This window comes from Tasmannia lanceolata, unplaced genomic scaffold (genome assembly GCF_043159265.1).
Source record: "Tasmannia lanceolata isolate RefF3 unplaced genomic scaffold, GAP_Taslan_0.1 ptg000020l, whole genome shotgun sequence".
NCBI lineage: Eukaryota > Viridiplantae > Streptophyta > Magnoliopsida > Canellales > Winteraceae > Tasmannia > Tasmannia lanceolata.
Window position 1 is genome coordinate 25,880,568 of NW_027518697.1, and position 16,394 is coordinate 25,896,961.

Here is a 16,394-nt window from a genome sequence, read left to right on the forward strand (position 1 = left end):
TTACCTTTGGGAGTTAGTAAACCTGATAAAACTTTTTGGGAACCGATTATTGAGAAGATTGGGAGAAGGTTGGATACTTGGAAGAGAAATATTGTGTCTAGGGGAGGTAGGTTGGTATTAATTAAGGCAGTATTGGCAAATTTGCGTATATACTTTATGTCTCTTTTCATGTGTCTGGTTAGTGTTGCCTTGCGTATTGAAAAGATTCAGCGTAGATTTTTGTGGGGTGGGAATGAGAAGAAGAAAGGCATCTCTTTGGTAAACTGGAAGGATGTATGTATACCTATGGAGTTTGGAGGTTTGGGCATTAGGAGGTTTAGGGAGTTTAACCATGCCTTATTGGGGAAATGGCTGTGAAGATTTGGGGAAGAGCAGTCTAATTTATGGGCTAAGGTGATTTGTAGTAAGTATGGTTGTATTCCGGGTGGGTGGGAATCAAAGGACGAATATAAGAAAAAGGGGATTAATGAGTGGAGAGACATCTTGAAACTAGCTTGGTCCTTTAATCTAAAGGTGAGGTTCAGGGTTTATAGTGGTGATAGAATTTTTTGGAGTGATGTGTGGTGTGAAGAAGAGCAGTTAAGGATCTTGTTCCCTAGGCTGTATAGGGTGGCTGTTAACAAAGAAGCCTTAGTTTGTGAATGTTTTGATCGTAGTGGTGGTAAGTTGATATGGTGTCCTGCCTTTAGAAGAATCATTTTTGAGTGGGAATGTGAGGACGAATCTTGGCTTCGGCAGTTCCTTAATAAGTGCTATGTAAAAAGTGGGGGTGAGGACAAAAGAATATGGACATTGGAATCATCCGGCATTTTCTCTGTCAAATCTTTCTTTAATGGTCTGATGCCCCCTTCTGTTCCTGCATTTTCAGCAAAGGTATGGAATTTTCATTGCCCACCTCGGGTTAGTATCTTCGGTTGGGCCGTTTATCGTCAAATGATACAAACCATTAACTTCTTGAGAAACCGTGGGATGTGGCTAATTGATCACTGCCCTCTTGGTCTTGAGGACGGTGAATCATTGGATCATTTGTTCATGCACTGTTCTTTCACCAGGATCATATGGAGATGTATCTTTCTAAGGTTTGGAATCACTTGGGTCCAGTCTTCCCTAGAACTATTCGGAATCTTTTGCATCTATGGGGGTTTGTGCCGTGGAAAAAGAAAGGAAAATTATTATTGAATGTATGTTTGCTAGCTACGTGGTGGGTGGTTTGGAAGGAAAGAAACTCTAGGGTGTTTGAGGGTATGGCCAAATCACCTTATTATTTATACATGCGGATTATAGCATTGGTCATATCGTGGGTTAGATGTCTTCCATCCTTTCACTTTGTATTGGCTTTTGATCTTTGGGAAGGTTGGAGGGAAGTGTGCTCTAGTAGTGAGAGGACAATTAACATAGTCCAAAGATGGGAGCCTCCAATGCTAGGAATGTTGAAAATCAACTTTGATGGTGCTTGTTTTGGAAACCGGGGTCCGGCGGGGGTGGGGGGGCCTTTGTCGTGATGAGTTTGGTGAGATACTTTGGGCTTTTTCTGGCCCTATTGGTGTGTGTGATTCTTCAGAGGCGATAGTCAAAGCGGCTTATTATGGGATCAAGAAGTTGAGTAGGGAAGTATTGGACCATATTATCGTTGAAGGGGATTCATTGAATGTGATTATGTGGTTGAAGGGTGGAGCAGCTCCTCCTTGGAGATATTTGGTATTATTTGATGAAATTGAGGATTTTGTAGCGGGATCTGCTATTGTCTTTAAACACCTTTGGAGGCCGGCAAACGAAAAGGCGGATGTGTTAGCTAAGCAGGGTGTTGGTGGGGAGAGCATTTTCTGGTTCGATCATCTTCCCCCGTAGTATGATATTGTAATTTTTGTGTTCTTTTTTCTTCTTTCCTGTATCTTCTTCCTGTTTTTGTTCTCTGGGTTGGTCCTTCTCGGGTGCTCCCTTTTCATTTAATACAAATCGCTTTTCAAAAAAAAAATGTCAAAATAACATGTTAAAAGTAAAATGTGATAACATGCCAAAGAAGAACGAAGTGAAATACAATAAGTTAAAGGTACACCAATACATGGAGCAAGTGAGACGAATCTTGAAAAAATGCAGATGAAAGCAATGCAATTTGAAAACCTTGCACCATTTTGAGAAGGATTCTTGAGACAAAATAGTATCATGAAAATGTCCCATCATCACAGCCCCCAAACAACATACTTGAGAGAAGGAAAAAGTGGGATAATACACTACTGATAAAACTTACTTTACCAACGATGGCATGTATATATTGTAATCACATAATTAACTGATTCAAAAGGTCTCTTGCAAAAAAATATTATGGGTGCAACTTGGACGGGCTCAACCCGAACCTGACGGGTTCAACCCGGAAAAAAGTCAGGTTGGGTTGAGTTCAGGTCGGGTTCGGGTTTGGTTTTCTCAACCTGGGTTGAGTTTGGGTCGAGTTTGGGTCGATTTTGGGTTGAGGGCTTTGGCAACCCGACCCGAGTGGACCTGACATTTTTAATAAATTTTTTTATTTTTTAAGGTTAAAATCTCAGGTTGGGTCGGGTTGAACTCGGGTCGGGTCGGGTTCGGGTTGGCAAAAGGGTTCCAGGGACGGGTCGGGTCGGGTCCAACCCGACCCGAGTTGCACCCCTAAAAAATATACTGTAGGCCTAACAATACCATCAACATCAAAATTACAAGGCATGCACAGAAAGATGCCACAACATTTCATACAACGAAGAAACTCCATTATTTCTCAAAAACAGTAAAACTTTTTATTAAAAAAATTGCTAATGTATCACAAGATGTTTAGAAAATTTAAATTTCACTTTGAAAGAGTCAAGCGTATTATTGGCCTTTACTTGAATAAAGGGTGGCTTTTAGTCAATCAGAAATTGAAAATAGGGCATCAACAGGAATCAGGAAATATAAAATGTAAAAAGAATCCGAATAGATACATAAATCACCACTATCTTTGTCTAACAGGTTGCCATTTTTCCAAAGAGCTTCACAACTGGAATTTAGACGCACGGCCCATGTAACTCTTCAACAAAGCTAAACCATGTCTTGAAATTAACTACATTTTTCGGTTTTGAATTAGAAAGGCACAAATTTTCTTGTTACATGTCATCTCAATTCAATTTAAGGATGCTAGCAGTAACTTGAAGAGCGTTACCCAAAGAAAAACATCAGGATACATGACGTGTTTAAAGGCAAAATATTCATACCTTGGTAAGATCAGTTGGCTTCCTAAAAGAATAAGAACTGCCCAGCTTAGGAAATGATCCGGGCCTTCTTGGCGACACATGCATAAAGATTTCCAATTACAAGCCGAAGAACATCATAGTCCTCTTCTTTCAATGAATTTACATTACTATAATTAATGCAAAGGAGCAATTCTGAGAGATGATGAATTGTCTTAACCAGCAACCACGCATTATTGTTTGGAAGTGAATGGTCACTTGAAATATCAGATGCTCCATTATGTTCAGTAAACTCAGTGGAAACACTAACTCCATTATTTTCAACAGCTTGCTCAAATCCAAATGAAGGATTCTGAGAAGCTGAGGCTCCTTTCCAACAAGATGAATTCACAGGTGGGTTATATTCATCAAATGTCTGAGAAGAACTCTGCAGAAAGGCATTAGGATTGCTCAAGGTGGGGATTTTAAGTTTAGATTTTTCCATTGGAGACTGACCCGAGTGATCTCCGGAGACTGATTTGTGGTTTAAGGACAAATATTTTTTTGTCGGAGTGGAATCTACAAAACTATGATCCTTTCTTTTTATGCCAGTACCAACTCTGCTAGGGTTTGCACAATCCCCATTGACATTGCTGGAATCCACGGGTTGATCACCACAATTCGCATTTTTTGACATTGGCCCTAAGTCTTGGTCCACAGAAGAATATGATGGAGATGAATCAAGATTTGTAAAGAATCCATCATGTGAAGTGTTTAGATTAATGGGATCCCAGATTTTTCTTAAAGATTTTGTGTCTGCACTACAAGAAAAGTGACGTTCACCGACGGTCAATATGCCAATGAACATCAGTGTATCTTTGAAATTCCAAGGGTGGTCCCTAGTACGGCAACTTGAGAGGAGGTAAAATTTTAGGTTAATAACAAGTTTTAATCTTTTGAAAAACTCAAACCCAAAAGTGAAGATTAAGAGATCAACAATGAAATTCAAGCACACAAGTTAAATCCTAGGTGCAAATGCAAATATAAAGCAAAAAGATAAGAGAGAGTGCACCCGAGATTTAAAGTGGTTCGGTCCTCCAACGCGAGGCCTACTCCACTCCACCAACCAAACCCGTTGATGGCTTCACTATTTGATCTTCTTAACTTCGGCGAAGATCAATGCCGATTACAATTCCGAATGCCTTTAACCTTGGTGGCAATCTTCACCACGGAGAGTGGGCTCCGCTTCTCCGAACACTCGCCCGAATACAATCCTGATAAAGAAAGAAAGAACTAAAAATAATCTCTCACAAGGGTTTACAAGATTTGTAGAAGATGTACAAATTTGAGCCTAATGATCCAAATCCTAATTCAAGAGGATGAGAGGCATAAACAAGCTTTAATCACTCTTTGGATGTTCAAATGGAGTTTTTGAGTGTTGGGATTTTTTGATTGAGAAGTTTGGAATACCCATATATATAGGAAAACCCAATATGATCGTTTGAGGGGCATTGTCGTAAATCTGGCAAAGTTCCCAACGGTCACATTTTTCTTCCCGTTATAGTGTTCTCAGAGTTCCAAGAGAATTCTCGGAGTTCCGAGAATTTATCTCGGAGTTCCGGGAATACAAACAAAAGTTGAAAAAAAGCTATTGGACCATTTCTCGGAGCTCCGAGGAATCTCTCGGAGTTCCGAGAAGCCTATGTCAAGCAGATTTTCAATTCCTGTTTTTAGGCTTCCAACTTTACACCAAGTTGGGATTGTTATGAGGGTTCCAAAGTGTTGGACCACCACAAGGACAATCACTTAAACATTTAGGGTGTGTGTTTATTTACTTAATTTATGCCTCTTAAAATCTAATACAAGGATTGGATCTTATACATTCTTCTAATACAAGGATTGGATCTTATACATTCTAATATGACTTTGATCTTCAATTGATTCTTCAAGTCTTCATTCGTCTTGGATCTCCAATGTCTTTGGCCTTCATAAGCGGTCCAATTAGAGCTTCTTGGCCTCAATCCAAGCAATCTTGTCTTAGCGCAATTATAATCTACAACTTAGACATTCAAACACATTAGTGATATAAATCACTTGTGTATTGGAATCATCAAAATAAGATGGGAATGCCAAGGTGGGAACCATTGGGCTTACAATCTTACACCGACGCTTTTAGTGATCGTCACTGATGCTACCGTGCCTAAAAGTATTTACCGACGTTTCTTGCAAACCGTCGGTGTTGTCATTTATACCGGCATTTATGAACGTCGTTAAAAATCAAAAAACAAATGTTGGTCTTAAGGTTATCACCGATGTTTTAAGTAAACCGTCGGTGTATGTTTGTTTACCGACGGTCAAGACCGTCATTAAAAGATCCAAATGGGCCTTTGGATATGTGTTTACCAACGTTTTGTGACCATCGGTAAATACAGCGACGCTAAAGACCATTGGTGAATATCTCATTCAGCGACATTTTGTTAGCGTCGGTAACTACACCAACGCTAAGGACCATCGTGAATAGCTCATTTAGCGACGTTCTGTGAGCATCGGTGAATACACCGACTATTAAGGACCATCGGTGAATATAATATTCAGCGACGTTTATGAACGCCGCTGAATACATGGGGGTTTTTTTTTTAAAAATTCAGTTCTGAGTATCGATCAAATACCTGCTAATATTGACATGTTAATATTGAAAACAAGAGATGCGTAGTAGTGATCACAAGCTCAAGAAACTACAATCTATGGCAAAAAAAGATTCCTTATTTGATAGATTTTTTTAAAAAACAGAGATTTTCAGTAATGGTCTAGATAATTAATTAAAGTACTTGAAAAATGGAAAGGAACACTCAACTAGATGTTTACAAAAAATTCATTCTGCCCATCTAGAGGTCCTACACCATAAAAATGCAATGCACCTGATGAAATCAATGTAGCTAAAGAGGACTTGAATTATATTAACCTCAGTCTTTTCCTCAGGACTTAAGCTCAGTTAACAAAAGGAATGTAACAAAAACAAGAAATAAAAAACCAAAACATTATTATACTGAAATGAACCATAATATACCGCCTTTGATTAACTGAATTCTAGAAACTTTGATAACCTTGATGAAAGCTCTATTGACATTTTGGACCCAGTCAGCATTAGCATTGGGCCCCCGAATGGAACTAGCTGCATAGAGATCATTGTTGTCTATGGCTTGGCCAATTTGCGGAGCTTCTAAACAAGGTCTTGAAGATATCCTGTGATAGCATCAGAAAGATGAGTTCATCAGTGAATGAAATGGACATAGCAGATCAGTTATAAAAGTAATGATACAGACCTTTCAACACTAATAAAAAAAATGAGAAGTTATCCAGGTCACAGGGGTGTGTTTGCACACAGAGGTGTTTGAACTTTCTCCAGAGAATGCTTCTTTTAACACTTAAAATTACATCATATCGAAAACTTATAGGGTAACGAGAAAAGTGAAAGCATAAATTTCACATAGCACTCTCTCATGGCCGCATTAAATGATAGCAAGGAAAACTTTGAAGCGAAGAAGAGAGGAAGTTCTTTAGTGGATAATATAGAAATGAAAAGAATCTGAGATTCATGATATACTAGCTTTATATAAAACAATGCAAGCTGACTAAACTCATAAATCCTATTCGGTCTTTAACTCCTACTTCAGTAATGGCATTAAACTAAGTTTAGCACTGAGTCTTAAAATGCAAGACAAAATTTTCAGCCTAATAGAGAAACGACAAACCACCAAAAGATCCAGGAGCTCCATTCAACCTAAAGCACTGCCCTAAAGCAAGTGTAACCTCCATTCAACAATGAGAAATAAAGGGACAGAAGAGCACCTTGCAAAGCCCTCAAAGCACTTGTTGCACACCCTGGATTTGTGAAGTCAACAAAGCAAAGAACAAGCGCATCTCCACCATGCTGCAGAATAGTTAAAAACCATAAATACAAAAGTAACGGGATACACTTGAAAGAACCTTAGCTTTTGAAAGAAACAAATGACCTTAGCTACCATTCAAGAAAAAAGAAAAAGCAAATGACCTTAGCTGGGCAATAATGGCATATCTCAAATGAGGCACTTACATGTTTAGGCTCTTTGTCTGAATTTGTAGCAATAATCCAGTGCCTAAATTCAGATGTCATTGTATTTATCAACCATATATTAACACCATAGCAAGTATCAGTAACATATAAACTAGATAAGATATAGGCATCTCAAAACACTTAATAACTGGCTCAGGATAACAAAAACGCATTACCACCATCTGCATCAAATATGACATTCATTCAATATATCTCACAGAAAAGAAGCAACTGAACGGAAGAAACCATGAAATGGATCACTAGATTGGTATAATCAATTGAAATCCATAACGACAAAAAGAATAAAGAAGAGAATAAAGATTTAATATAAATTTGATAAAAAGAGAGATCCAAAGCCCTAATATAAATCTGCTTCCCTCTGGCACCTGTATCCTATATTGTCATATGTATAACCAGTCTCAAACAAAGCCATTAGGTGATAAACAGTTAGAAGGTATAAAACTAGAAAAAAAATTCGATACCTTGAGTGTTTTCATTGTAATCAGTTCTGCTGAGTCGACATAGCCTGCATTTATGAGTTTTGTGATCTTTCCCAAACCAACAGCCATTAAAGAGAACGTGACAATGATTCATCAATGACACTGCATCAAATCCAAGTAATAAAATCAACAGAACATTGTTGATGGATAAACAATTGACAAGCATGGAAATAATTACTTGATTCCAACAAAAACAATTGACAAGCATGGATAAACAACTAACCTATCCCCATATTGAGAAGCACTAGCACCAACTCCATAATCCAAATGAGCTTTGGACTAATGGAGAATCGGAGGTATTGAAGAAAAGCTTCCCTCAATACCTTCATTCAATATTTTCTCCTAGAAAATCATAAGAGAAAAAAATCCATACATATATTTGGAGAATCGGAGGTTGAGTATCAAGATGTTTCATTCATCAACAACAAAGTAAGAGAGCAGTGACATACACATATTAGTACAAGTACCCACCTCCATCACCACCCCCAACATACACATACTACTACAAGTACCCACGACAACCACGACCCACTACACACACATACTACTACAAGTCCCCAACTCCACAACCACCCCCAACACACATGCACTCACTGAACTCAACTCAACAAACCTTTGTCCCAAACTAGTTTGGGTCGGCTAAATGAATCCTTTACCCCCAACAAACACATACTCGTAAAATTCTCCACCTCTACCACGACCCCCAACATACACATATTAGTACAAGTACCCACCTCCATCACCACGACCAACATACTACTACAAGTACCCACCCCCACCCCAACATAATAGTAAACCCCCACCCCCAACACAACATACTACTAAATGCCCACCACCCCAAACAAAGGAATAAAAAAACAGAAAAATGAAAAGGAATATAAAATTTATGCCATGGATAGATAATGGAGCTCTAAGAATAGAATTGAAGAAACACATAATGGAGCTCTAATCAGATTGCAAAAGCAAGTAAATATTGGTGTCTTGCTATGTATGTGCTCGAATATGAAATGGGCTTGTTTCACTGTTTCAAAACTTTGCTATAATCATTGAATCGCCAAAGTCTACTCCATTTTACCTTGGTCAAGTGCTTGTCTGAATCCCATTTTGCCATACCAAGTCAATCAAAACTCCTTTCACTCACCCATACTATGACTACACCTATGAAATGGGCCTGTTTCACTGTTTCAAAACTCTGCTTTAATCGTTGAATCGCCAAAGTCTACTCCATTTTACCCTGGTCAAGTGCTTGTCTGAATCCCATTTTGCCATACCAAGTCAATCAAAACTCCTTTCACTCACCCATACTATGACTACACCAATTATTGACTCATCTTAGTTGATCAAGAACTCAGCTGTATCAAGCCAGGTGGACTAGGATTAGCCTTGGACACATTTTGGAGTGCATTTACATTTTGAAACAGTGGTCTGGTTCATCCAGTAGGATTTTCAGATGATAGTGAGCTGAGTGACTGCAATGCATGTGCTAGAGTACATGTAATCTCTCAAAGAAATTGTCTCATGACACACTTCCTCCTGTGTCTATTGTTCCTTTCTAAATCTCTCAAGAATCCACACTGAGATCTCTTCTCATACATCACTTTATCTCATGATTTTCTCACATCCACAATCATAGAAACACATATTTTCATAAAGTTAGATGACTTCTAGAGAATCATGTTCCTAGTCTAGGCAAAGTAGGACTTCACATAGGTAGGTGAGCGTAGGAGTTAGTTTTTTATAGAAACCGAACTGTACTAAAAGAAAAATTAATAGAAACTGAACTATACTATTTGACAAAATTCTCCCACTTGAAGACTAGTTTCTTCTGTAGAACAAAAAAATGCTAACCTTCATTGCCTGTGTTAAATTTTACAGTGTATTTTTGGGTAGCATTTATTTTATTTTTATTTTGAGAGATATAGTGAGGAGAAATATGTATTTTGTGTCCATGGGCATTTTGGTCTTTTGTTGGCCTAGCTTGCACATGTGTGAGCCACACATCTTTGCTACAACTTTTCCCACTACTTCCTATTTCAATCCAAACCTACTTGAAACTCTAAACCCACTATCTTAGCATTAAAGTTCCCACTTTCCCATACCCACTATCTCTTACCAAAGCTATTACTTCTCTTTACTTTCCTTGACCAAGCCTATTCCTATTAACCCCTTTTGGTAGAGATTCTCCACTATCTACCTAGACCTTCATTGAAACTTCATTGAAGCTCTCTTGTGTGCAAGCTTAGGTTTGAAGCAAAGACCAATTTTCCATATTTTCTCTATGTGTTGAAGCTTTCCTCTTGAAGCTTTCTACTTGTAGTTTTGTTCTTCTCTCATATTTATTGGATTACATCTTGTGGTGATTGTTCTTCTTCTCTTTTGGTTATTATTCTTGGGCTAGTGTAAACCTTGGTTTCACTATTTGAGAAGAGGATTTTCCGATGTTGTGAAATCCGTCTTTCTCTATACGGTATCAGAGCAGTCCTTCACCAAATAAAATTCTCTCTTATAATTGGCTTTGTCATAATCTCCGCTACATTGTTCTTGATGTTAATCTTCTACAATGTGATCTACTCGTCAACATCAACAGGGGTCATGAACAATTGTAGTTGATAAATTAGATTTGTAGCATAATTCAATGGACTTTGATTTTCACAACGATCTACTACCTTCTTTCTATCAAGGCCCAAATTCTAAGTAACCTCGCCATCTAATTGCCTTCTTTAGAGTCATGTATAACTAACATATACTCTGCTTCTATAGGGGGCAAAGCCATAACAGACTGCAACTTTGATAGTTAACTCACTATGCCATGGAGCAAAGACAAAACACAACTTGTGGTTGATCTCCAACCACCAGATCCTTGATATCAAATTTCCTAGCCAACTAAGCATTCAACTTTAATATCATCTTGGTAAGTACCTGCAACTAGCATTTCATCGGCATACAATAGTACGATCATAAAGCCACCATTATCGCAGAACAAAAATAGGTAAAATGATCGGATTCACATCTTCTAAATCCTAAGATGAAGGAATCAAACTTCTTATACCAATACCTTGGCTTCTTTTTTAAACCATTAAGGCCATGTTTGAATACCTCATGCTTTTGTATTTGTATTTGGATTTGAGTTTTGGATACAAAATACATCAATCAACCTCATGCTCATGTTGTACGAGAAGGAGGGAGGGAGAGAGGGACGTCTTGCTGCTGCTGCATCAAGGTCGAGGGGCAGCGAGGGTGAAAGGTAATTGCCACAAATATTGATTTCCAAATAATGTCTTACAGAACAAATTTGAAAAAAAAAATCAGATTTTTTTCACTGTTGTAGCTGATTTGGAATGTCTCGCTGCTGCTGCAGCAAGGTCGAGGGGCAGCGAGGGTGAAAGGTAATTGCCAAAAATCTTGATTTCCAAATAATGTCTTGCAGAACAGATTTGAAAAAAATCAGATTTTTTCACTCTTGTAGCTGATTTGGAAATCTAAGGTCCGAACTAGTTCCAAATCTCAACTGCAAATGTGAGAAGTCCAAATCTAAATCTTGTGCGTATCCAAACGTGGCCTAAGTGATTTGCTCAGCCGACAAACTAAGTTCTTATTTTCTTCAAAACCTTCTTGTTGAATCATATATTTGTTCATTCAGGTTTTGATTTAAAAAAGTACTTTTAACTTCTAAGAGATCTAAATCTAAGTCAAGTCCTGCATCCATACTTAAAACAACATGAATAATATCTAAACGAACATAACTGATTTCCTTTAGCTACGAATTGAGCTTTGTATCTCTCGATGTTCCCGTTAATATCTTTATTCAGCTTATACACTCCTTTCTAATCTATGGCCTCACATCATTTTAAAAGTCGTGCTTTCATCGACATTCACTGACTAGCATTCACAAAATCAGTTCCCTTCAAATAAAAGCTAAGTTCATGCTCTTCTTTGACATGTGAATGAGCTGTCACATAATCTTGTTGCCAAATTGGAGATTAATTGCTCTCTTTTATGTCGGTCATGATCAGTGTAAGCATTGTTTCAAAACGCTGAGGCAGGTCAAAACGTGGCCAAAGCAAATCCTAGTCGACTCGACACTACGCTATTGAGTTATAAATACCACAACTACAAAAAATAGATAACACGAGTTTCAACTATTACTTATTCTGCTTATTAAATATATATAAATATTTATTTGGATTATTTACTAATGTTAATAAATATTTATTGTTTATTTAACTGTTCTTTTATTTTACTTATGATAATAATATTCCTAAACAATAAGTTCATTAATTTAAGTTTCATGGTACAAGAATATTATTGGGCACTAGAAGCTTTATAATCAGTATACCATAACTAGAAAAAATAAATAACACGAGTTTCAACTAGACAAAAAATAGATAACTCAAGTTTTAACTAGGACTGGTGGGCATGTGGGTAACACATGTTCAATATTTCTAGTTTGTTATTATGAGCTTATTAAATATTTTTAATTTTTTAATTTTAACATAAGTTAATTTATACATAAATGGCATAACTTAATAATATCATGTACATAAAGAACATCTATAACCAAACCTAATCTCCTACTCATTCATCATAAAGGATGAAAACAAGGAACAAAGAGACAATTAAAAACTAGAGAAGAAAATAAATTACAGAAATTGCTCATGGACTATGGAAAATAAGAACAAATCAATTAATGCAGGCATCAATATGATAAACAAATTCAAAACATGTTGAAAATTAACACAAAAAAATCCAGAAATTAAGTATAAAGACAATGGATAAACCCCTTCATCAAGAAGCAGAAACCCTAAACAAAAAAGTTTAAATCATACATTACAGGTAAGAAATGAGAGAGATTAGGGAAAAGAGATTACCCTAAAGCAAAATAACCACAAACCTCTCAAAAGAAAAGCTTTTTCAACAGCTATACCGCAACCTTTCACGTTTTAAACCTCTTTAACAACAGATTTAGGGTTTCTGATGGACATGTACGAAGAAAAATAAATAGATTTAAGATAAATATATATATGAGAAAAGGAGATTCAAAAAGCCTAATTTTAAAAGAAAAAAAAAACCCTAGAAAACCATACCCTTTCTTCTTGCCTTCTTTGTCACGAAATAGGTAGGGAAACCCTCCAAATCTGCATCACTTCCTTTTTTTGGTTTCAAAACCCTAGAAAAAATAAATTGAAAATATTTATCAAAATCCTAGAGGGAATAAATCAGACGAAAACTATAAAAGAATTCACTACCTTATGAAGAAGACGCAGGAGAGATTCTCGCCTGAAAGAGATTAGTGCTGGATATTAACTTGGCCCGAGGTGGAAAACAGAGGTGGAGGGAGAAACACTCGCGCGGGAGGAGAAAAGGGAAAGAATACAGTCGCACGGGAAGAGAAAAGGGAAAGAATGTATTTTCATGCTTGGGATAGATGTCTTTTTCCGGATTTTTACTAACCATTACCAATGATCAATTAACGTAGCTAAAAATTCGCTTCAGTATCTGTGACGTTTTGTGCGAAAACGTAGCTGCTTTCACACATTTCCAACGTTTTAGAAACAACGTTAATTGAAAATTACGAAAGCCAATTACGGGAAGGACTGGAAATTAGATGCACCAACGTTTAATATATAAATGTGGCTAATTAGTCAATACAGCGATGTTATTAATAAACGTGGGTAGATGAACGTAGCTGAAGGCTAAGTATCAGTGAATTGTTAGAAATAATTCAAACGGTAGAATTTTAAATATAGAAAGTGTGAGAGTTTTTTGTCATGTTTCTTTTAATATAAGAGTCGGTGATGGGTCTTTTATTATTTTTAGTAGGTTTAAGAATTAGGAAATTATAGAAGTTTCTATCTTGGAAGAGTTGCAACGAGTGTTTCTTTTTTGTGAGAGTTGATAGGTATGAGTTATGAATAAAAAAGTGACGTTTTCTTCTTTCAACAGTAAAAATCTTCTCTATTATTTTTTGTTTGTTTATTCATAAAAACCTTGTTTTATATTATTTTTGTTTTCAAATTCTACAAAGTGGTATCAAAGCAGAAGTTCTTGGGATTTTTCATGGAGCAAAAAACCAAGGCGAATTCAGAAAACACCGACAAGGGTTTGGTTAATTCGCAACATGGCAGGTAACACCAATTCTTCAAATTTTCAGCAAAGTGTTCCTTTATTTAAAGGTAATAATTTTCATTTTTTGTCAATTAAGATGAAGACATTATTTATGTCTAATGAATTATGGGAATTGATAAAGAATGGGTATGACAATTTTGCAGAAGTGGAAAGATTGACCGCAGCACAGAAGAACGAATTAAAGGAGAACAAAAAGAAAGATGCGAGGGCTCTTTTCCTCATCCAACAAGCTATGGATGAACCAATATTTTCAAGGATCATGGCTGCAACTACATCAAAAGAAGCATGGAATTTGCTTCAAGAGGAATATCAAGGTACTTAATCTCTATTAAGTTACAAACCCTTCGCTGTGATTTTGAGAATTTGAGTATGAAAAATACTGAATCAATGCAAGTTTATTTCTCTAGAGTGAGTTCTATTGTAAATCAAATAAGAACTTATGGAGAAAAATTAGATGATAAAAAAATTGTGGAAAAAGTGTTAAGGAGTCTTCCGAGTAAATTTGATCATGTAGTTGCTGCCATAGAAGAGTCTAAAGATTTATCTAAATATTCTATGAATAAATTAATGGGTTCTTTGCAAGCACATGAGCAGAGATTGAATAGGACTGCAAAAAAATCACTGGAACGCTGGAACAAGCGTTTCAATCGAAAGTGGATTTAAAGAAAAAATCAAAGAATACAAATAAAGGTTTCCGAGGAGGAAGAGGCTGTGGACGTGGTAGATTCTGCGACAGAGGAAGAGGTAGAGGCCAATTCGGTGGTTATCAAATAAATCAAAGTGGAGGTAACTATGAATCTACTTCTTTATTTTGTTTAATTTGCAAAAAATCAAATCATACTGATAAGGATTGCTGGTATAAGGATAGTGAAAATCAAAATAGAAATTTACCGCAATATTTTTATTGCAAAAAATATGGTCATATTGAAAAAAATTGTCATCAAAAGGCTAGGAAACATGCAAACTATCATGAAGAGAAAACTGATGAAAAAGTTGAAAAAGAAGATAATGTGTTTGTATTATGTCTTATTGCTAATGTTGAATTGGCTGATGAAATATGGTATTTAGATAGTGGTTGTAGTAACGACATTATAGGGAATAAGGATTATTTTCTAGAAATAGATGAATCTGTCAAACTATGAGTAAGGATGGGTGATAACAATCATGTTAATGCCTATGGAATTGGTCCCATCGTAGTTGCTACAATGGTTGGTAAGAAACAAATTCAAGATGCTATGTATGTTCCTGGGTTGGCTCAAAACTTGCTAAGTTTGGGTCAATTAATAAAAAAGGGGTACTGTGCTATCTTTGATGAAGGAGAATGTAAAATTTATGATAAGAAAAGTATGAAACTAGTTCTCTCCATTAAGATGACAGAAAATAAGATGTTTCCACTGGTGTTTTCAAAACTAGTATTCAATGCTTTTACTGCATCTAATGATGATTTATGTTATGGCATAAAAGATATGGAGATTTGAATTTTGGTGGATTATCTTTATTGCAAAAATTGAATATGATTGATGGTATTCCTTCTTTGAAATATAATGGAAAAGTCTGTAAAGCTTGTGTTTTGGGAAAACACCACCGTGAGCAATTTCCAAGTGGTAAGTCTTGGAGGGCATATAAGCCGTTGATGCTTATACATACTGATATTTGTGGCCCTATGCAAACTTTATCTTTGAGTGAGAATAAATATTTCATCTTATTTGTTGATGATTACACAAGAATGACATGGGTTTATTTTCTTGAACAAAAAGATGAGGCTTTCTCGATCTTCAAACACTTCAAGGCTCTTGTTGAAAAACAAAGTGGTCATTCTATTATTACTCTTTGTACTGACCGTGGTGGTGAATTTATTTCCAAAGAATTTCAGGATTTCTGCCATGAAAGTGGAATAAAAAAACAGTTGATAGCAAGTTACACCCCACAACAGAATGGAGCCGCAGAGCGAAAAAATAGAACCTTTGTTGAGGCGGCAAGGAGCATGCTAAAAGACAAAGGGTTGCGTAATGATTATTGGGCTGAAGCAGTAGCCACGGTGGTATACCTATGCAATCGCGCTCATACAAAAGCAGTTCAAGGAAAAACTCCAAATGAGGCATGGAGTGGAAGAAAACCCAATGTGAGTCATTTTAAAAAATTTGCCCTATGCTTTTGTTCCATCTGAGAAATCACAAAAGTTAAATGATAAAAGTAGAAAGTGTATTTTTGTTGGCTATAGTGTGGAGACAAAAGGTTACCGTCCATATGATCCTATTTTCAAAAAATTGATCATGAGCCGTGATGTTATTTTTAATGAAAAATAAGCTTGGAATTGAAAAAATGATGTTGAAGCCCCCATATGTGTTCTATATGAAAACACATCATATGAGACACCTTCTCTTGATATTTGTTTACCAAATTCCGATGAGTCACCAAGTTCATCTGGTGGTTCCACTCCCATAAGAATGAGAAGTCTTGCTGATATATATGACTCATGTGAATTTGATTATTTTGCAATTG

At 36.5% G+C, this 16,394-nt stretch overlaps 1 long non-coding RNA gene across 3 annotated transcripts; it reads right to left on the minus strand.

Moving 5' to 3' along the window:
* Positions 1-6,104: 6,104 nt before the first annotated feature.
* LOC143853703 (uncharacterized) lies at positions 6,105-13,165 on the minus strand. 3 transcript variants are annotated; one of them, XR_013237274.1, is made up of 7 exons: positions 13,013-13,165; positions 12,851-12,933; positions 12,658-12,737; positions 7,749-7,868; positions 7,267-7,309; positions 7,023-7,104; positions 6,105-6,416 (listed from the first exon to the last, which is right to left on the minus strand). It is a non-coding gene; the product is annotated as an uncharacterized LOC143853703 (long non-coding RNA). The 3 variants fall into 3 exon arrangements; XR_013237275.1 differs by having other exon boundaries at positions 12,635-12,737; XR_013237273.1 differs by lacking the exons at positions 12,658-12,737; positions 12,851-12,933; positions 13,013-13,165 and adding an exon at positions 7,990-8,038.
* Positions 13,166-16,394: the final 3,229 nt, after the last annotated feature.